Consider the following 23,539-nt stretch of genomic DNA (forward strand, 5'->3'; position numbering starts at 1 on the left):
CTGAGCAATACGATACAATTAACAGGCCTGCACGTTATTAGATAGAAGAACTGTTATAAATAGAACGTATGCACGGGCAGTTTTGAAAACTCCACCTACTTTGCTCTTGGCATGGTGCAGCGCAAATCGTGTTGTATCTGAAGGGCAACGCTGAGCCCAGGGTCCAGCGCCGCGCATACTACCGCGTCCTGTGTGAAAGACCCTTTGGCCATTTTCCAACGAGCCTTCAGCGTGTACTGAGTGAGCGAGTGCCTTACTCTGTAGTGGAAAACACAGGTTTTAAGAACATGCTTAATGTAATTGAGCCCCGTTACAATATTCCTTCAGGAGCCCATTTCAGCCAGACAGTAATTCCTGCTTTGTTCCAAAAAACATAAGCCCTTTAGAGAACCAATTGAGTAAAAACACACTCAATATAAAGAGTTATAGAGTTCCATATAAAAAGTTACATCTTTGTATTTGTTCATAACTACTACAACAATATAACATTTTTTTTTTTTTTATAAGGAGCTGTTTTTGTTTATACAGTATGCTGCTAAGAAAACACCATAGAATATGGGAAAAGAATAGCTCCATCATTGTTCAATGTAAAAAATAAAAAAAAAACATACTTTGTTAGTTTTAATAAATAAAACATTTTTTAAAAATCAAGGAAATTTATCTGCCAATATTTTCTTTTTGCTGTATCTAAAACGTACCGAACCGTGACACCAGTGAATCGTATCGAACCGAACCTTGAATTTTGTGAACCGTTACACCTCTAATATATATATATATATATATATATATATATATATATATATATATATATATTTTTTTTTTTTTTTTTTTTTTTTTGATGTGTGTCATATTGCCAAGTTAATTCCAAAATCTTTGAAACTTTTATGTTAAAATATTTACAACAATCGACTTGTGTAAAAGTTATTTAGTTTCTCAATTTTTTTTTTTTTTATCACACATTTTTAGAATAGTTATTTTAACCATATTTCTCGGTCTCAAAGTGCAATTCTGGCTTTTAGGACAAGTCATTAGTCATTTTAGTCAATTTAGAAATGCTTGAAAATGCTATGATCTGTTTATTTTGATATGCATGTTACCTGATTGGCCAATTTGATATTAATATTAATGAACATAATCAATGCCAAGTGCTCTATCATATAGTATTTAAAAAAAAGCTAAAGTGTCATGAAATGAAAAATAAAAAGATTTTTTTAAAAACACAATGCAAGTTTCAGAACTCATACTAAGTGCCAAGTAAGAATTCTTATTTTCGACCTTTCTGAAATCGTGACATCACTATTATCCTCAACACACCCCTTAACTTGGGTCATCATCTTATGTAATCAAGAAGGTGTGTTCTGAACAACTTATTTCTGTCCATCAATCACAATACTACTGTTAGGTAAAGAAACTCCCATTTGGTGCAGTATAAGGTGCATTATATGAATTAACCTAGAGAAACATTAAATAAAAGTCTGATACTGTATTTCATAAACATCATGTTTTGTAAACAAAGATTGAGGGATTTGATGAAATGTTTGAATTTCTAGTTTATTTTTATTTTTCTCAACAGGAAACTTAAGGTAAAAGTATTCCTTTTATTGAAAGTTGAGGCATACCTTTACTTTTATAGACCAGTAAGGGCTATGTTGTTTGAGTTAGTTGAAGTGTTACACATCAAAGAGGCATTTGCAAAGGTTGTTTGAAAATGTACTTTATTTTTGTATTTCCGCTAAATGACACTAGTAGCGTAATTTAAATGTATTATTGTTAATTGTCACAGAGTGGTTCCTGGAGAAAGATGAGGAGGGCTGCAGGTTTATATAAAATTAATTTTGGTGACATGTTTTATAAAGCCCATTTCTATGACACATTATAAGGGTTTTCTTAAGGCATTATAATGAATGCATAATGCATTATACAAATAAAAATAATTAATAAATAACAACAATTATGATACATTAAACACTTATTTGTGGTTATAACTTTTATGAGTATGATTATTTATAACACACAACAGCATATTAAATCTACTTCATATACAGTATAATGGACTGAATCATATATTGATATTGTTTATTTAAGATCTGCACAGTATCTTATTACAGCTTGTGAGTGGTTAGATATTGAGTGTTATTTCAGTGCTTCTGTGGAGCTAATGTTAATTAATTGATGTGAGCTTAATACTCCAACTGAAAAAAATTGAATGTTTTTATGGTTACATTTTATTTTTATGGTCCCCTTAATCAATCAACTATAAGCAGCTTTGTAACTACATGCCAACTAACCCTCATTAGAATAGTAGTTCGTTAATGGTAGATGTACATGCAAAGACACTTATAGTCAGTTTATCTGTTGAATGACCATCAAAATAAAGTGTTAGCATATATTTACAGTAACAGACATACTAATACTCTAATTACCGCTAGTTCATATGTAGTTGCAGTTACTTATCAACAGCTGTCTAAAGGGTATACCCATCAAAATAATCATACTAATATTACAATAAAAAAAGTTCAAAGCAAAGGTGTCATATTACACATTCATCTGATTTAATATTTGATCTTATGGCTATTTGAGAGATTTATTATTATTATTATTATTATTATTATTATTATTATTGCTACTTATAAACAGTCTTTGACTGCTTTAAGTAGCATAAGAAAAATGGCAAGATATGAGACTCATAACACATAACTATGAGAAATATAATCCATTGTAAAAGTTGGTGCAACAAGTTCATTGTTATAAATCATAATACTCTTAAAAGCTATAACCACAAATAAGTAAATATTACTGTTCTTATGAATAGTCATGAGATGATACAACATATAATAATATTATTTTATTTTTCTATGCATCATGCATTCATTATAATGCCTCAAGAATACCCTTATAATGTATTATAAATACAGGCTTCATAGAAAGTGTTACCAATCCTTTTACTTTATAAGACCATTTCAACGGCTATTCATAAATGTAAGGAAGTGATGCCACAGTATGGAAAGCCGTGTTGACTTTTAATCCTTCACTGGAATAATTCTTTATATCAACTATTCAAATTTCACAAGTTAAAATGCAAATTTTTGATATCAGGAATTGGAAATTTACTAGTAAAAATGACTATTTTTGATACCAAGTATTACATTTCCACTATTAAAAATGCTTGATATCAGGAATTCAGTTCCAAGTAGTAAAAACTATCATTGTTGATATGTAATTTATTTTCACTAGTTCAATGTCTAGGCCTCCATTCACATTCAATTGTTGACATCAAAAATATATTTCTTACTACCAGAAAAGATATATCAGAAATACAATTCTTACTAGTAAAAATATCAGTAATTATATGGTTACTAGTGCAAATGACTATTCTTGATATCAAAATTTGAATTGTTACTAGTAAAAAATATTATTTATTTTATATCAATAATTCGATTGTCACTAGTGACAATGTTAATTTCTGATATCATGAATGTGATTGTTACTAGTAAGAAAGCGATTTTCGATAGGTTATCGGTTTCGATAGGATATCAGTTGTTGATTGTTGATAACAGGAATTACATTTCCACTAGTACCTACACAAATTCTTGATATAAAAATGACGTCATCACTCCCAAATATACATTTATGATATAAAAAATGAAATTACAGTTAGTAATAACATAAGTTTTACATGTAAATATGTAATTGTAATTTCACTAGTGTTATTTCTGAGATCATGAATTCCTTTTTGGATATATGCATAATTTAATGACAAGTGCTGTGCCTAGAATGGCGGCTAGACAACAAGGTACAATACTGCAAGCTGTTTTAGCATTTAATACCCTTTACTGTATTAGTCATTATTTAGTTTTGACTAGTCAAAACTCCTATTCCAAATATCTATTCTGCAATTTTGTCATAATTAGAATTAAGATATTTGTAATTTGATACATATCGGATGAGATATCTACAATGTTATTTTGACTAATCATAATATAAATTTGTGATATCTACAATGCTGTTATGACTAGTCATATTGTTCCATTGACTTCTATTGGAAAACATTTCCGGATATCTACAAATGAGTTTTGACTAGTAGAAATTGTAATTAAAGATTATTTTGTACTACACATAATTCTAATTAGTGATATCTAAAATTACAATATATCTATAACTGGTGTATGACTAGTCACAATCATATTACAGATATTATAAATTCATGATTTCTTAAAGTTATATCCAGATACATCTGTAGATATCTGAAAGTAATTTATGACTAGCCAAATTACAGTTGTAGATATCTTGAATTGGATTTTTGAAAAGGCAGAACTTAAGAGATATACTGAATTGGCATTCTTCCTTGTCAAATCTTATTAAAATATATCTGCAATTTAATTTTATATATCACAATCTGATTTTTGACTAGGGAGAGCTTTGCTTGAAGATATCTGCATTTAGCTTTGTGACTAGTAAGAATTTCAATGTTGATATCTGGAATTAACAATCTATACAAAATTCCTTTGTAGATATCTAAAATGTTAATGCAAATACACCTTTGTTAAGCCCCACTTAAACATTTTATTATCCAATCCTAGCTTGGAAACTGTTGTCATCCACCATTTGGTTTAAGAGTTGTACGATTAAAGGTCCTGTGTCTTTTTTATGTCATTTTAAACTGTTTTATACAGAAGTAATTCAAATGTATGGAAATAAAAATGTAGCCGGAGCATGTGTAAAATTGGTAGACTATCCAGAGAGGACTCATATAAGGCTTTTGTCCTATTCTATATCTTAATGTTCAGATGTGTGTGCTGTGGATTAAATTGTGTTAGCCTTTATTTACAAATGTACACATGTAAAATCAGTAGCTAAGGATTTGTATAGGCTGCAAATTACCTTTATTTTTCTTTCCATGGTGGAAACAAGCTGCCATAATGACACAAGTAAACCTGAATCCATACACAATATAATCTAACCTACTAATAAATGTCATGAATTCCAGTTAAACTTTTGATTCACCTTTTTTGAATGCATCTAATTATGGAGCATTCTTCTTGTCTGTCATGCTTTTACTTGTATTATTTTTTCATGTTTTTGCTTTATAATTCCATTGTTCTTCATTATGACTAAATACATAATAAAAAAAAAAATAGACAAGCAGTTTGCGGTTGTCTGCCTTTATTGAAATTTACACTGAATTTGATCCATTTTGCAACATGCTTCAATTAAAATCACAGCACTATACATGCACAATGGAGACCTTTTAGCACATATGACTGCATCCAGATAATATTTAATAATCCATAAAGTAATGCATTCAGTAGCTTTTCTCTCCATGACAACAAAATAGTGATGGGTCATTCTTGAACTATTCGTTCATTTTTAAGTAATCTTTAATGTAACTCGGGAAGAACGAGTCATCTCGGGGAGTGATTCGTTTAGTTGCACATGTGCAAAATTCTATAGGTTCTGTACTGGAATTAGTGTAGTTTTTCCAATAGCACCTGTTTCAGTCAGTGCAGTCTTGAGCCGGAAAGAGAAATGATTTGTTCATCTCTCGAGTCTTCGGATTTTTCAGAGTCATTTGTTTATCACGTGACAAACCCATAACCAATGCAGTCTTGAGTCGGAAAGAGAATTGATTAGTTCATATCTCAAGTCATTCATTCATCACATGACAGACCCATCAGCTTTAACCTATGCAGTCTGATTCAGAAAGAGACTTAACAATAACAATAACTTTTTGTTACCTTTGTTTCAGTGTATGGAAAATAACCATCATGACAGAAATTCACACATTTATAAACTATACATTTATAAACTAAAAGCTACAATTTGATACCAGAAACGAAGTAACTGTAAGAGTACATAATAATTATAATAATGATGAAAATGATGATGATGATAATAATAATAATAACTATGGACATGTTTGTAAGGAACCTTGTAAATTAATTTCTCTATCCAATGCTGTCACATCACTTGACAAAAGAATGAAAGATAGGTTAAAGCCTTTTATACAGTCTATAGTTAAAGCTTATGGGGCTGTCACGTGATGAAGGAACGACTCAAACCTGAGGAATTGATAATTGAATGAATCAATAGGTGTGTTGAACTTCATGCAGCACCGCACAAACAAATTTAAAAGTTAAACAAAGATGTGAAAATGTTTATAGATTGAAACACATTTTGCAGCTTATAAAGGCTTATACAAATAAAGGCTTATTTCCTCCAAATTTACATTTATGAATACTAAATTTAGCTAACAAAAGAAGCAGATTAATTAAATAATATTCCTTATGGTAAGATTTGTCGTAAGAGAAAAATCCCAATAAATACACAGTTGAAAGCTGGGCATGATATAAGCCTTAAAGGAACATAAATCTGACCAAAAACAAACTGAATGAGGACAACTCCAAAATAAATGATAAAATGTTTAATCATGTAGATCACAAAATGTACACAATCAATATCACAATTAAATCTGTTCACAAGAAAATAATTACATGGTTAATATTTATTAATAAGTTTAAGCGAGATTTCTTTGATTTCATTTGTAATTAAATATTTATGTGGGAGTTTCCGGATTTTATACCATAACAAATTATCAGCACATCCATTCCATAGTGATATAATAGCGGGTCTGGAGACAATATCCCTTTGGATAAAAGCCTGTATACAATGATTATTATTTTTAATAAAGGGAATAGAGAAACAGAACCAGCCTATTTCAGTATCAGCAGGATCCAATGAATATGGAGAGAGCAGAGGACAGGTATTTTTAAGAAGAATTTTTACACCAGTGGTGGGGGGGGGGGCATCCATAACCACAGCAAAATCCTTAGGAGTAACTGGAATATTACATTTAGAAAAAAAATCAGAGTAGGTCAACATAAGACCATCATGGTTATAAAGTTGTCTGACAAAAATTATATAATTACAAAACCAATTCATAAGAAATAAAGATTTAGATTTATATAGAATGTGCTTATTAATCCAGATAAAACACCTGTTTGGAAAGAAGTTGTGTTTATAGATTAAATTCCAAGAAAGAAGCATCTGTTTGTGAAAATTAGATAGTTTTAAAGGATGTTTGGTAATATTGTAGTCACAAAGTAAAAGGAATTGAAGACCACCAACTTGTGAAAAGATGAATTGAGGAATAATACTCCAAATCGATGTTGTTTTTTTAAGGAATTGCTTAATCCAGTTAACTTTGAAGGTGTTATTAAGGGTGGTAAAATCTAAGAAGGCCTCCATTTTCAGTTGAGTTCATAACCACAGATTTCTTTATATAGTGGGTTTTATTTTTCCATAAGAAGTTAAATAGCATTTTATCAATAATGTTACAAGTATTATCATTAACTGCCAGGGATAGCACTGCATACGTAAGTCTTGATATACCCTCTGCCTTTGTGATCAGTACTCTCCCCCTCAAGGATAGGTCGTAACCACTGATTTAACTTGTTCTTTGTTTTGTCAATGACTGGTGAAAAATTTTACATCGTTCCTCTTCATTCTTTACAATCTTAATGCATAAATATGTGATATCATCTTTAATGGGAATATTACAAATTGTCAGAAGATTACTGTGTTTAGGAGACATTAACTCACACTTATTTAAATTCACATTAACCCCTAAAGCTTTAGAGAACGTGTGGATAATATTAAGGGCTAAAGGTATTTCTCCTGCATCTTTTAAAAAAACTGCAGTATCGTCTGCTAATTGATAATTTCACTGCCAACTGCAGTGATTCCTCTTAAAGTGCTCTGTTTAACATGGTCTGCAAGAAGCTGTGAACAAATTAAAAATAAATATGGAGAGATAAGGCATCCCTGTCTGATACCACAACTGAGATTAAATCTGGGTGAGGTGCCATTACGCAGCTTGATTGAACAATTTGCATCATAATATAAAGTTTTAATGGAGTTAATAAAGAAATCACCAAAACCAAATTTGTTAAGGACCGAATATATGAAATGATGTTCAATGGTATAGAAGGCCTCATGGAAGTCTAAAAAAATAATTAAACTCTCATCTGGATATAGATGTGGGTAATGGACGAGGTCTAATACCAAGCAAATATTATTTGAAATGTGTCTATTACGCATTAAAACCTGACTGTGTGTCATCGATAATAGAATCCAGGGTTGTCTTAATTCTAGAAGCTAATATACATAGAGGCAAACATTTTATAATCATTATTAGAGATGTCCGGATCTGATCATGTGATCGGAAATCGGGCCCGATCACATGGTTTCAGACTCAACGGTATCGGACGTTACCTCCCGATCAGGACTCAGATATATATATATATATATACCGGGCAACTCTCCCGGACAATCGAAAATGGGCCAAGGGGAGGGAGGTGCTTGCTGAAGCCACGCCCACCTAGCACAACAGCGGTGACAGCAGTGGCAATCCACCTGTCACTCAAGTGGTCACGCCCTTAATTATGCAGAACTTTAAGGCTTAATATAATTTAAACGGATGAGTTATAAAACAAATCACCCCCTCGCAGTTGTCACTAAGGGCCAGATTAGCTACATAGACCAAAATAATTTTTTGCACCAGGCTGTAAACATGTTTTTTTCTGCTGTAAAGTTGGGCATTTTAACATGATACGCATTCAAGATTTTTCCCCCAATCCTTTTCAGTGCAAACTCTGCCCCCACAGCTGATTCTGAAGTTTTTATTGGTTGTTTCAGATAAAGTCTTTCTTAAAATATGCAACATAAAATGCTAACTCCTAAACCTACCCCACACCTTACCTTAACCAGTGAAATTTACTGAATGATTGGCGCTGAATAGTGTGTTAAAGAAAGTTCAAGAGATAAACATTTAATAAGATTATGCTATATGTGACTCACGGGACAATAGCACCTTTTTAGTTACACCAAGCATCACTACCCCCTCCTAGCCTGCAAATTTCGTGTCCCGGGACAGCCCTGTTGCTTGGAATAAAGCAATAGAGTAAAATCTTTCCCTTCCGCTTGGATGGCTCCTGAGTGATTCCCGTTTACATCATGAAGCAGAGGTTCAAACTTGGGTCCAAACACCACTGGCCACAAGCTCTGGGCTCTGCTCTCATGGAGAATATTTATTTATATTGTATATTTTATTTTAGATGAACTAGAAACAATGTGGAATTTATAACGTTTTATTTTAAAATGTAAGTCAGTAACAATTGGCTGAAGCCACAGCCTATGGTGAAAGTCTTTGCGAAAGGAGACCCAGCCCCATTTTGGAGTTCACACCCCATTTTGGTGATCTCCTATTTGTTATCGCTATTGGTTAAATGCCAGAAAAGTAGAACACTGAAGCAGATTGAAGCGGAAAGCACATGTCCCCCCACTTTTATCATCACGGAAATTCGTTTCCCACACTTTGTCGGTCAAGTTTGTTCGTATAGAGGTTTTCAAGTGCTGTTGTGAATAAATATAGATTTCAACTCAAAGAGACAAGAGTAGTCGCATGACCTGATATTTTATTCAGACCCAGAATAACGCGAGATGAACATCACAGAGCGCTAAACACTCCTGCAGTGTGTGTGTGTGTGTGTTTCATTCATTCATCTATAGTCTGACACATCCTTTTTTCAGGGTAGGCGGGAGCTTACCATACTTAATAGATTGTAAGAAGAGTTTTAAAAGAAAAGGAGCAAGTTCTTCTGAGAAGGTTTTATAGAATTCAGAGTTTAAACCATCTATACCATCTTATATATATAGCCGGAGGCGCTCTCGTGCATAAAGTCATATCAGAAAATTCTTAATATGGACAAAAGTGTCCAGCTCTCGCTTTATCAAAACAGTTGTTTTCACAGAAAAACAGAACTTTTGTAAACACAAAGACATTAATATACTATTATAACAATATATGGTTTTTCAAGTCATCTGCAGCAGGTAATAAATAAAGTATATTAACAATGCAGTGATAACTGACATAGCATTTATTACAGTATAGAAACTATACTGCCTTATTATGTGATAAACAGTGTTTGTAGTATATAAACAAATCATTATTATTTGTTTTTGTCCAGCAGTTATAGATTTCTAATCCAATTAAAAGCTAGAAATTATAGAAAAATGAAAGTTGCCTATACTACCACTCAACAGTTTTTGAACAGTAAGCTTGTTAATGTTTCTTTTTTTTTTTTAAAGGGGGGAGTGAAATGCTATTTCATGCATACTAAGTTTTTTACACTGTTAAAGAGTTGGATTCATGCTAAACATGGACAAAGTTTCAAAAATTAAGTTGTACGTTTGAAGGAGTATTTCTGTTCCAAAAATACTCCTTCCGGTTTGTCACAAATTTCGGAAAGTTTTTTTCGAGTATGGCTCTGTGTGACGTTAGATGGAGCGGAATTTCCTTTTTATGGGTCCTAAGGGCACTTCTGCCAGAAGAGCACGCACTCCCGTATAGCAGAGCACTGAGAGGCTGAGCACAGACATTCACTGATCAGAGCAAGAGCGTCGCGAAATGTCACAAAAGAAGTGTATTTTTGGTTGCCAGGGCAAGACAACCCTGCACAGATTACCAAAAAAAAAAAACAGCATTAAGGGACCAGTGGATGGAGTTTATTTTTACAGAGCATCAACGGAGTTGTGCAAGTGTTTGTGTTTGTTCCCTGCATTTTGAAGATGCTTGTTTTACAAACAAGGCCCAGTTTGACGACGGATTTGCATATCGTTTATTTTAGGGCTGTGAATCTTTGTCAAGGCAGCGATTCAATTCGATTACGATTCATAGGTTTTCGATTCGATTCAAGAACGATTTTTGCAAATTTAGAACGATTCAATTCGATTCGATTCACAATTAAATTCGATTCGATTCGATTATAACGAATCGATTCTGCATTCTTTAAGTGCATTCACGGGATTATTTAAATGTTTCTTCCAAATTCTTTAAATGCTTAGTCAGGGGGCAAATTACAGTAGCATTTATGGTTAGAGAACCATAGGTTAGAAAAAAAAAAAAAAAAACTTTTGTCCATTGTTAAATGCTAGTTTAATGATGCGACATTGCATACGTAAAAATGTATCTAAGCCAAGTTTTTTAAAAAGAGCTTTAAGAGTATTATAGCCATAATTTCAGAAGTGACAGAAATGTCAAATACAATCATTTTATGTATGTAGCCTATATAATAATAATAATAATAATAATAATAATAATAATAATTATTATTATTATTATTATTTTTATTTTCAAGGAATTATCTTCTTTTTTAATTACTTTTAATTAGCTGTAATAAATCAAATACACTGCTGGACAATAATCAATCATTTGTAATCGATATTTTTTTTCCTAATGGCAATTTTATGATTGTTTTATATACTAGGCTACATTTAATTGGCAATTATTTAAATTGTCTGCACAGAATAAGGTAGAAAATATACTTTATAGTTTCTGTACTGTAATAAATGTCAATTAGCACTGCATCATTCATAAATTGTTTGTGTTTTTTATTTTTTTGTTTGTTTCATCAGTTCATTCTGCTTTTATTCAGTTTAGCTGCAGATATAGCCTGGCACGTCTATAAGAGCGAGATCGCTTCTCTTTCAGTGTGAAAACGTCTTCATCTCTATTTAACTTTTCCTCTCCATCAGCGAATGATTCTGAGAGAAAACGCTAATGAAACAAACGCTACTTTCATGCATCTGATTATCAGATAAATCTCGCGCTCTTATTTCAAGGTCGTTGTTAATGCTGTGGTTAATTTTAAAAGTTTCCTTCGTATATTCGGTTCATCCGCATTGTTTAAAAACATTTATCATTCAATGGATCTGTGCGTATGATTTAGACACTTACATTTCTGCTCCGTCCATGCAATAAATACAGCTGTTGACGGCTCTGGCACTGGCCACGAGTCCTAGATCACGCGTCAGCTGCGTCAGAGACGAACGGAGCGCGAGCGCAATCCTGTGACAGTCTCTCAGGCGGTAAACGGTGGAGCGCGTGAAGGACAGATAAGAGGCACGATTCATGAACACTCTTCAAGGTCTCCATTAATTTGTGCCTGAAGTAATTTAATGTGTATACATTTTGAAAGCATTGAATCGCTATAGAAATCGCGATTCATTCGATTCTTAGCATTTTGAATCGATTGCTGTTCAAGATTGGGCGATTCACGATTCAAAAATCATGTTTCAAGATCGATGCATATGAATCGACAGGGTTTGTAATCGATGCATCGAGAAAACGAGTGAATCGTTACACCCCTAGTTTATTTCTTAAGGATGATGCAATCCCAATGAAAAAGGGTCACGATCGTGTGTTGGAACGAGTAACCCCAGAGTGCAGTCTGGACGATGGGGCGGGGCGACACTTCGAGGCGGAGCGACACGTGTCGCCCCGCCCATATTTGTTTTCCCCGCCTTTGACATTTTCCTCCGAGCCAGCAGGGGCAGTTTGCGTTGAAACAAACAGAACGGTGGCAACTACAGCAGCAGAGTAATAACGCTATTCCGTTGATTGCTTGAGGTGAGTAAAAGTGGTTGTGTAAATATCTTATAATATGAAATGCGATGTTCGATCATTTATTTATCCATGGTACGTTCAATTTGAATAATTATTGTTAATAATTGTTATAAATTGCTCATTTTATTGTTCTTTTTGGATTGTAACAGTACACTCTGTACATGGCTTTAGTTCATAGGTTCGATATTACAGAGGTATGGCATCATATTTGTCAAGTTATTTGAACAGACATGCATGATTTTTGTGTGTATATTATTATAATTATTATTTTTCAGGATGACATGATCAGGAGGTGGTGGTGTTCTGTTCTCCTGGACAGCTTTACTCCGCAAATGTATGTAGCTGTTTGAATGTTGCTACATGAAACATTACTCTGTACTATATCTAGCAATATACCTACCTCTTGACATTTGTTCTTTTAGAGCTCAACCACTGAGGGAAGGAACTTCACCATTCACCATGTCTTCAGGCAGAGTCCAGCAAAGCAGGTTATTTGTGCACATACATTCATTAAGAACTAATAATTACATATGTGTGTACATGCAGAGGTATTTTAGTTATTACAGCTACATAGTTGTTCAGATGTGAAATTGGTATTATGTACAAGTACTATATTGGTCAATACTGTGGATTATTTAATATATAACTATCAGTTAACATCAGCATCAAAGACATTTAAAAACATTTCAGCTTAATTCATTTTCAGACAGCAGCAAGTTTTTTAAATAACTTCTGTTTGCGATCTAATGTGGATTTTGTTCACCATATAAGATAGGAATATTTATATTCAATGTAAAAGATCTTCATGTGGATCATTATTACAATTAATGGCAAAATGAATGTGTGGAAATGTAAACTAATATACTGTATCCTACTGACACACAACAGCAAAAGATATAAATAATTGGCTTAAAACAGTTTTTTTTTCAATGTGAAAATACTAACATGCCTAATACTTCTGCACAGTACTGTATATATTAACATTTTATTAGTGGTATTATAAAAGAATGAGTATGCAGTTGTGACAACAATCTACACTCTTAAAAGAAATGGTTCTATTTAGAACCAAAAATGGTTCTATCACCCGCTTCATATATGGAACTCCAAAATGGTTCTATATAGAACCACTTTAATGGGTTCCATAAAAAGAACCCCAAATGGTTCTTTGAATCCAAGTTAGATGGTTCTATATAGAACCATTTAAGGGTTCTTTATTATTAAACAAGTTAAAATTATTATTGAATAAGAAAATATAAACAATCCAGAAAATTTAAAATGTTTCAATTTATTCAACTGTTTATACAAAAAATGTAGTGTCATTTAAAATTACACCTCTGTATACTCTTGTGTTAGACAGCAAATTTCACATTTAAGATGTTTAATTACATTTAACCATTTAGTTTGAATTATTTCATTTAAGCATTTTCACTTTGCAATAAACATACATAAGCTTGTTTACGTGCATATACAGTACTTCACTTTTACATATCTCTGAAATGAGGAAAAACAAATCATTTTTTATATTTAACAGTGCAGATAAAAATCAATACATAAACAGTTAAAACAACTATTAAATAGCTCTACAATTTACACAAGTTGACTATACATTTTCAGTACAGGTATTGGTGTTCTTTTGCCGTGCTGTTGCTGTTGCTGTTGCGCATATATTTTTAAATAAAAGTCATTGTGTGCTTAATGTCAACCGGGTACTGCACATTGAAGAGAAAATAGACTGCAAATAGGCATTCCACAGCCTGTGTCATGTCAATGTCTGCCTCTCTTATGATGTTCACATTGTCCATTATAATGCTGACACTTTCAGCCTTGGGGGATCAGGAGAGCCGTTAAACACTATGGTTGGTGTACCTTTGGGTTCCTGTAAAACAAACATTTCACCTTTTGAGTGCTTTTCACCAATTAACAGAAGTCATCAAATAGACTTAAAAATTACCCCATAATTTACTTACCAAAAAAACAACCGATGTATATGACTGTTTCTCCAGTTTAACACAATCTGAGATATATTTAATAATAAAAAGCTTTGTAATGTGTTTGAATGTCAACATTACCACGTCAGTTCCACTTTGATTACTTTGAATCTCATCGGTTCTTTCGTTCTTTTAAATGAATAGTTCATGACACAACACAGATATGACAGCTAAAAACGTGACACGCAAGAACCAACAAGACTCATAATTATCGATGTAAAGCTGATGTGCCACCCCATTGGATGTTATTCCCTTATCTATACATAGTCAATCAATCACCTTTATTTATATAGTGCTTTAAACAAAATACATTGCGTCAAAGCACTGAACAACATTCATTTGGAAAACAGTGTCTCAATAATGCAAAATGATAGTTAAAGGCAGTTCATCATTGAATTCATTGATGTCATCTCTGTTCAGTTGAAATAATGTCTGTTTTTATTTGCAATCAAGTCAACGATATCGCTGTAGATGAAGTGACCCCAACTAAGCAAGCCAGAGGCGACAGCGGCAAGGAACCGAAACTCCATCGGTGACAGAATGGAGAAAAAAACCTTGGGAGAAACCAGGCTCAGTTGGGGGGTCAGTTCTCCTCTGACCAGACGAAACCAGTAGTTCAATTCCAGACTGCAGCAAAGTCAGATTGTGCAGAAGAATCATCTGTTTCCTGTGGTCTTGTCCTGGTGCTCCTCTGAGACAAGGTCTTTACAGGGGATCTGTATCTGGGCTCTAGTTGTCCTGGTCTCCGCTGTCTTTCAGGGCAGTAGAGGTCCTTTCTAGGTGCTGATCCACCATCTGGTCTGGATACGTACTGGATCCGGGTGACTGCAGTCACTCTCTGATCTGGACACAGACTGGATCTGGTGGCCACGGTGACCTCGGAACAAGAGAGAAACAGACAAATATTAGCGTAGATGCCATTCTTCTAATGATGTAGAAAGTACGGTGTTATGTGAAGTGTTCCCGGTTCCGGTTTACCTAATTAATGCAGCCTAAAAATCCTTTAACGGATTTGGATATTAAAAGCATATTAGTATGTTATGTGTATGCCAGGTTAAAGAGATGGGTCTTTAATCTAGATTTAAACTGCAAGAGTGTGTCTGCCTCCCGAACAATGTTAGGTAGGTTATTCCAGAGTTTAGGAGCCAAATAGGAAAAGGATCTGCCGCCCGCAGTTGATTTTGATATTCTAGGTATTATCAAATTGTCTGAGTTTTGAGAACGTAGCGGACGTAGAGGAGTATAATGTAAAAGGAGCTCATTCAAATACTGAGGTGCTAAACCATTCAGGGCTTTATAAGTAATTATAGTCTAATTATAGCAACCTATCTTGGCAAATGTAATCTCACTAACGTACCATTTGTACATACCATTTTGCTTTAGAAGACAAGTATTAAACCCTGGAGTTGTACAGATTTCTTTTATGATTTAAATTGGGGTGCCATTCAATGACATTGCAAAGCAGTGCAAACAGTACAAAGTTTATGACTAAGGAAGAGAGTGAGTAAATTATAGGGTAAATGTAATTTTTTTTTTAATTGTTACAAATTTGGCATAAGGGTGAGTAAACGGACTAATATTTTTATATTTGCATGAACAGTTCCTTTAATTCAAGTCAAGTGCATCAAATATTAATGAAACTACAGAAGACTATACTTACACTATCTACACAGTAGAGGAAGCTGGCGTTTTCTTTAAATAGTGCTGGCAATAAAATGAGTGCAGCATTCCTAACGAGACCTACAAACAGATACAAATTATTGTATATTAGGTACAGAAATCAATTAAAGGGATAGTTTACCCAAAAATGAACATTCTGTCATCATTCACTCACTCTTGTCATTTTAAACCTATATAGCTTTCTTTCTTCAGCATGACACAAAAAAATTATTTTGAAGTATGTTGGTGACCGAACAATGCTGGTACTCATTCACTTCTTATTATATAGACACCAAACCAATGGGCACCGTCGTTGTTTGGTTACCATCCTTCTTCAAAATATCTTCTACTGTGTTCTGAAGAAGAAAGCCATAAAGATTTGAAATGACAAGAGGTGAGTAAAGGATGACGATTTTTATTTGGGGGTCAACTGTTCCTTTAATATTTGCATTATTTTAATACATGTTTTCACTTATACAATTTATAGGAGATACAACCTTTACATTGACAATGCAAACAATGCAACTTTACACTGGGCATGGAACAGATAGGTTAGATGGGGAAAGATATATGGTGTAGTTACCTTCTGTGGTTTCCTCTGCTAGTCCAATGAGATTGGCGTAGTTTTTTTGTTTTTTTTTTTGACTTCCTTCTTTTACACTCCTGATGATGTTTGGGGCCATTTCATTCAGAGATGTTTCCATGTTCTTCGCCAAGTCGGTTCAAACCTCATTGTCATTTCATGCAGAATCTTAAATACAAAACAACAGTACATGCTGTCTCAGTCCCAATAACACAGTTTTTAAATCAATTCCAAGCAAAGAATTTTAGTTGTTCTCTAGCAGATCATCTTCAGGAACCTCCTCCTCACTTTCATTGTTCTCTTCAAATAAAGTAGCCTTTTCAAATAGGGGATGATGCAAAACTTGTCTGTGCTTTCGATAGATATGGTTTCTGTAACTTGCAACAGTTTTATATCTTCTAATACATCCCTCAATGTCACAGGTAAATCTAAAATCTGCTTGGTGATTATGTTGCACTTGCAGGTGAGTTAGAAACTTTGTGAGTTGAAACTTCACAACATCACAAAATGAACATTTATACATTTTCATCTGTAACGTTACCTCTGAAACTTTCTTTTGCATCAATGAGGTTTATAGTTTCAAGCCAGTGGCACGTGTCATCTACTGACCATTTATCAACCATGGTTATCTGGGGATTAAAAAAAAACAAAGCATAAATAACACTTCGTAAACCAACTATGCATTAAACACACCTAACGTTAAACACACACGTAACATTTTTGGCTTTAGAATATTTGATTACTAAAATGTAACCTTGTGCTATCATCACTTTAATCCAGCGCATGCGTCACAGTAAACATAAAAAACCGCTGCACTGCAACTGTGTCTTTAAACAGTTTTAATAGCGACAGACCGGCCGGAAGTTTTGAACTGTAGCAGTGTCCACTTTTCTGCTGAGTTTAGCTCCAACCCTGATAAAACACACCTGAACAAGCTAATCAAGATCCTCGTTTGGTCTGGGTTGGAGTTAAAAAACGGCACGAAAGTATCTTGCCGGCCAAAGTTAAGAACTTCTAACGTTACACCTGTTAACATAGGCCTGGGGAAAATACTCACCGCAAAATGAGTAGGCCTGTATGTGAAACTGCGACACACTTTCACATAATCATTCACCTCCGTCTTCCACCCGGCTGACTTTTATTTGAATCGGAGCCGTTTATTTGAACAACGAGCGCTCGCTTCATTGAAATGAACGTTCAAATTCACGCTTCTGACTCGAAGCTCGTCTCCTTATAACACAGCTATCTTACTGTAGTTAACAATTCCATTAACATTAACAAGGAAATAAAGGAAGACTGTATCTTAATTAAATTAAAAACCGGAGCAAAATTAATTTAACAGGGCTAGAACCGATGGCTGACGAAGCCCTTCAGTGCTTCACGCCAGTGTTTTTGAGGTCAAATTTGCTTCTAGTATCAGTGTTTAACACAAGGGCTATTCTAACAAATATAAATATTAACTGTAATACAAAATATTTCGGTAAAATCATTTCAAAAATGTAAAAACTTAACTTACCTTAGGGTATGAACGAGCAGAAATGGCGGACTCCTCAGTTTGAAAAATTAACTGTCACTTGCCCCGACTCCTCTCGCGATTCATCTTCGCCCATCCACCAATAGGAAATCAAGGATGACGCAACGCATATATGCCACCGGGGAGGGGGTCTTTTTATGATTATTTGTTTTTTAATGTTCCCTTAGGTAGATTAAAACAATCACAATATGGTAAACAAAATAAAGAAAACTCCTGGTTAGTTTGTTTTTCTTCACAAATTGATTCGTCAAAAAGGTAAACTATAATGTAAAGTAATATAATTTTCATGCTAATGTACAGCTCAAATCATACATTGAGTAGATATTAATCTTTTTGACTACAGCAGTCATTCTCATGGGTCTTGACTCAAAATGCTTTGTGAATGTGTTGAGTAAGGATAATTATAGTGTAATCTTTAGTTTACACTTCAGTCATAAAACATGAATAATAGAACCATTTTAATAAAAAAAAGGGTTCTTTGCATGCAAGGGTTCTAAATAGAACCATTTTTTTGGTAAAAGGTTCTATTGGCCAAGTACGGAACCCAAGGGTTCAATATAGAACCTTGAGGAACCCTTTTTTTTAAGAGTGTATAGAGTTTGTTTAAAGCAAGGTTGTCTGTATTCAGTGTTTATATAATGTTTAATAACTTTTATATACATATATAAATAAACCTATGTATGTTTTTGATTCAACAGCTTCCACTGGAAATCCTCAGGGAAGTTATTTTGTCGGCGGGTGACTCTGCATATTTGACACTTTCTCTGGTTTGCAGATGGTTTAGGGATGTGCTCCGAAGTTTTTCGGAAAGCGGCAGTTTGCCTGGCTAGACAGTAAGATTTCCCCGTTTAATGCTCATTCTCCAATTGAATTTTGTAGTAGAAGGCTGTTAAACTTTTTTTGTATTATTATTATTATCTTTCATGTATTTTGTCTTTACACTATAAGTTGTGGCCAACTGGAAGAATTGTCCTCCTGTCTACTGACTGGAACGAGTTCAGACGGATGTACAGCATCAGGGAACACTTGCAGTGCAGAGCCCTTTTCAAGTTTAACCCACCAGGGTACAGGGAAGAGACCGGCGTGGTGATCTTCTGGGCTTTTGTTTACACAGGATTTTGTTCCAAGGACTGTTTTTTCTTTTTTTTCTTTTTTTTTTGCGGCATGAAACACATTTGTGTGTTAAGTTCATTGAAGGGAAATAGAGAATGGGCTAAGATCAACTGGTTTTGATGTATTAATTGATGTAATTTAAAGTTAAACTTTGCACTGTATAATATTTTAATAAAAAAGCTATGGAAAACACGTGCATGACAACAGGTTTCAGTCATTTACATCAGTCTATCATTCTTTAAGGTTTCTCATATTTGATGATAACATAATTTGCTATGCATTGCTCATAATGGATTCTTAATTTAGTTGTGACAGGATTGTGAGGATTAATGAGGTTTTCAGTAGTGCAGTTCAGAAAACAAATAACAGAAAGTGACAAGTGTTTTTGGGCAAGTTCTTTAGAACCTGTATAGTTCCTTCCTTGCAAAAGTAACCATGGATTTATTGTAGTAGTAGTAAAAATATTTGTTGGCACATTAATTACTGTGAGCTGTAATTATAAAAACACCATAGTTTTACTATAGTTACTGTAGCAGAACCATGGTAAATTTTCGTAGGGGCCAAGGGAATGTTCAGAATATTATTGGTGACGTTCAGAGACTGGTGACAATTTGTTACACACACGACACACACACACACACACACACACACACACACACACACACACATATATATATATATATATATATATATATATATACACACACACACACAGACACATATATATATATATATATATATATATATATATATATATATTTATATATATATATATGTATGTATATATAATTTTGATATATAATCAAGGTACTCCATGACTATCTACGTAACCATTTTGAATTTTACAGAATTCAGAGTTTAAGCCATCTATACTAGGGGATTTATTCAACTTGAGCTCTGTAATAGCTTGAAGGACTTCCTTTATAGAACCATCACAACGTTCTTTTTGATCTTCATTCATAGTTTTCTATAAAAACAGACAAATTATCCTCATTAAATCCTGAATTGTAAAGAGTGCTAAAAAAGGTTGAACAGTAATCTGCAATGTCCTTTGAATCACATTTTATTGTACCATTAATATTCAATTTCACAACTGTATTTTTTTTTTTTCCTAATTGAAAGAAAAATGCAGAATTCTGTTCACCTTTTTTCCAACCATCTCTGTCTAGATCTAATGAAGGCACCCTCTGCCATCCTTTTATACATATCATCTAATTGGCTTTGAAATGTGAATAATTAAATATATTAATTATCTGACAAGTTTGGTGATTTAAAAGACGTAATTTTAGAAATTATCATCTCCTATTCAAACTTTCTAGCTTCAGTCGATGCACTGCATCTATGACATCTTTGAAAGAAATGTTTGAGTCGGGAACAACTTAAAAAACCTAATGACTTTTTGCTTGACGTTTTCCTCATGATGTTCAGGAATACCGTATAAACGTATAAATGGAGGTTCCATCTTCACTGATAGCGTTCGGCATCGTTCAGTCTCTGCTCAAGTTTGTGGATTTTGGTGCAGTTTGAGTTGGTGGTAGTTTTGCAACTTTTCAAATCTGTTTTTAAAGCATTTACTTCTTCAAACACAAAGTCACTTGATTTATTAAGACCTTTAATGCTCACCGTGTTGCTGGTAATCATTTTGCCAAGATCATTTGAACTCTTTAATCCTGGATGTCAATGCCTCAGTGACATTATCTTGCAATTCTGTCAGAGAAATTTCACCTCGAGATTTCTTTAGCTGATTTTTCACAGGCGTATCTAAGTCAGAGTCATGGACAATCTCGAAACTTGGGCTTTCAGACCGGTTGACAGCGGGACTTTTTTTTGCCGTAGGCTATTGATGGTGTACCTCGATTTGTGCAGCAGACCCAACAACAGCAACATGAACATCTAATTCCATTTCTTCTGTAAGCAAGTTTGAAGTAGAATTCTTATTTTTTCCTTTTTGTTTCATCGTGCTATCCTTGGTTTCCATGTACATTGAGATCAGTTAACGATCGCCAACTTAAGGAGGAAATTAAACTTAAATAACAAGTTACTTCGCTTAAACAAAACAGAAAAGTGCCCTAATGCAATTTGAACGTTATGATGCGTCCGGGTTTAAATAGAGTTAAAATGTAGGGGATAGAAATTACAATTGAATCAGATGCATGAAATTGCGACCGCGCCGGTGTCCTGACATTTTATCCTACCCTGTCAGATTTTCCTACGCGGGTTTACTGCGCACGCGCACATCAATATAGCGTCCTTTGTCTCATGCTAAACAACGATATTTAATGTATCTGCATTACTGTAAGGGTAGGTTTAGGGCTGGGGTAGTTGTAGACTTTAATAAAAACGCAATCTAATTGGTAGAAAATAATATTTATTGTTGGTTTCCTGTAACTGTATCCATTTTAGCTACAACCGTGAATATAACATATAATTACTGTATTTGCAGTACTGTAAGGGTATGATTAGGGTTGTGATAGGTGTAGACATTAATAAACCATAACTTTACAGTAGAATTTTCGTTGTGGAATTGTACTACCCACTGTTTTGGTGGGAGGTAGGAAAATCTGACAGCGTAGGACAAATCGACAGAACACCGGCTGCCACCTTGGCCTCCCCCTCGCTGGCGCAGTTTCTCCAGAGCAACTGCAGGAGTGCTGATTATGAAACAGCTGTCTCACAATTGGCCAGATTCGCCACATGACAACGATCATGTGTGTTTTTGGTTTTATTTGTTTATTTTTGTTTCACGTTTATTATTTTAAAACATTTTCATTTCCAATAATGGCCACAAATATGTGTTTTTAGAAAGGGACGTGGGAACTATATTGTGTGTGGGGGGGGGGGGGGCGTTTCCATGGTGACGCGTCATTGCTTGTCACGTGACACACTGCAGCAGCAACAGCGCTGAATGAATGATGATCTGCTTTTATGTCATTTTTCCCTTTATAACGATCGCGATTCGCGTTAGTTGAGCTGTATGCGCGACGGGCGCCGCCATGTTAGTTTGTGCCGCAGACGCAGTTCAGAGAATCGGATCTGTTGGATTTACAACCTCTGTGTTTACAACAGGTGAATTCATCCACTTCTCCCGAACTACTTAAACGTAAGTGGCTGGTGAACTGGGAATAGAAAAATTTTGAAATGTAGGCTTAAATCAAACACATTTTAATTCAGATTCTGTATATATATATATATATATATATATATATATATATATATATATATATATATATATATATGGGTCAGTGACGTGCCGCACTGATTTGGACTTCCACAAGCAATAAATATTATATATTTATATAAAATAGGTTTAAAATTATATATATGCTTTAATCTCACATCATTTGTCCTCCTCACTGTTCATAATTGTGTGAAATATTCAAAAATAGGTAACTTTTAGACTATTAATGTGGTCAAATGTCATACGGCCAAACGGAATTCACTTAAAGTTATTTAAGACAATTGCATTTAAAATGATTAAAAATATTTAAAAATGATAAAATTTTTCATTTGGCATATTTTTTCAAGTCTTAAGATAAGCATATTAAAGTATCAGTAAGATAGACCTTTAAGAAATGTCATTAGTATCTAAAACAAATTGTTCCGCAAAAACACATTTTCCCTATGTCATACGGTAAAACAAAGTTTGGAAGCCATTTTGGAACTGAATATTAATGACTTAAGTCATGTGACATGTGATGACATCACTCAGAGGACCCCTTGTGAATTTTTCACAAGTTATCTAACTTGTAAATTATATGAGATTTGGTTGTTCATAACCTTTTGATGAATTCTTTTTTAAATGAATGTTAAAAAACAGAATTTTTCACAAGTTATCTCACTGTTGTAAATCTGATATTGTCATGTATTACATACAGTCATGCCCACAAATATTGGAACCCTTGGCAAATATGATCAAATAAGGCTGTGAAAATTAATCTGCATTGTTAATCCTTTTGATGTTTTATTTGAAAAATTCACAAAAATGTATCCTTTCATTGGATAATAAGAATTTAAAATGGGGGGAAATATCATTATGAAATAAATGTTTTTCTCTAATACACATTGGCCACAATTAAGGACACCCTTTTATTGAATTATTTTTTAAATCTCCATTTGCCAGTTTAACCGCTCAAAACTGTCTCCTATAATGCCTGATGAGGTTAGAGAACACCTGACAAGAGATCAGAGACCATTCTTTC

The 23,539-nt window shown here is 33.8% G+C and overlaps 2 long non-coding RNA genes across 2 annotated transcripts; one reads left to right on the forward strand and one right to left on the reverse strand.

The window, feature by feature from the left end:
- Positions 1-12,272: 12,272 nt before the first annotated feature.
- LOC128025748 (uncharacterized) lies at positions 12,273-19,534 on the forward strand. The gene is made up of 5 exons (XR_008186215.1): positions 12,273-12,466; positions 12,739-12,797; positions 12,886-12,951; positions 18,926-19,060; positions 19,176-19,534. It is a non-coding gene; the product is annotated as an uncharacterized LOC128025748 (long non-coding RNA).
- LOC128025749 (uncharacterized) lies at positions 14,716-17,662 on the reverse strand. The gene is made up of 3 exons (XR_008186216.1): positions 17,235-17,662; positions 16,694-16,861; positions 14,716-16,191 (listed from the first exon to the last, which is right to left on the reverse strand). It is a non-coding gene; the product is annotated as an uncharacterized LOC128025749 (long non-coding RNA).
- Positions 19,535-23,539: the final 4,005 nt, after the last annotated feature.

Source organism: Carassius gibelio, chromosome A12 (genome assembly GCF_023724105.1).
Source record: "Carassius gibelio isolate Cgi1373 ecotype wild population from Czech Republic chromosome A12, carGib1.2-hapl.c, whole genome shotgun sequence".
Taxonomy (NCBI): domain Eukaryota; kingdom Metazoa; phylum Chordata; class Actinopteri; order Cypriniformes; family Cyprinidae; genus Carassius; species Carassius gibelio.